This window comes from Seriola lalandi, unplaced genomic scaffold, assembly GCF_002814215.2.
Source record: "Seriola lalandi dorsalis isolate HSWRI2012SDOR001 ecotype SW California unplaced genomic scaffold, Sedor1 jcf7180002055006, whole genome shotgun sequence".
Lineage (NCBI taxonomy): Eukaryota > Metazoa > Chordata > Actinopteri > Carangiformes > Carangidae > Seriola > Seriola lalandi.
In genome coordinates this window covers 36,773-37,294 of record NW_019525549.1, presented here as the reverse complement: position 1 = coordinate 37,294, position 522 = coordinate 36,773, and positions in this window count along the sequence as shown.

The window sequence follows — 522 nt, the reverse complement described above, 5'->3', positions numbered from 1 at the left end:
AGCTGCAGAGATCCACAGCTCAGGTGGGAGAATCTGTCTATGGGACAACTATTAGTCGTGCACTCCACAAATCGGGCCTTTATGGAAGAGTGGCAAGAAGAAAGCCATTGTTGAAACAAAGCCATAAGAAGTCCCGTTTGCAGTTTGCCACAAGCCATGTGGGGGACACAGCAAACATGTGGAGGAAGGTGCTCTGGTCAGATGAGTCCAAAATTGAAGTCTTTGGCCTAAATGCAAAACGCTATGTGTGGCGGAAAACTAACACTGCACATCACCCTGAACACACCATCCCCACCGTGAAACATGGCGGTGATGGCAGCATCATGCTGTGGAGATGCTTTTCTTCAGCAGGGACAGGGAAGCTGGTCAGAGTTGATGGGAAGATGGATGGAGCCAAATACAGGGCAATCTTGGAAGAAAACCTGTTAGAGTCTGCAAAAGACTTGAGACTGGGGCGGAGGTTCACCTTCCAGCAGGACAACGACCCTAAACATACAGCCAGAGCTACAGTGGAATGGTTTA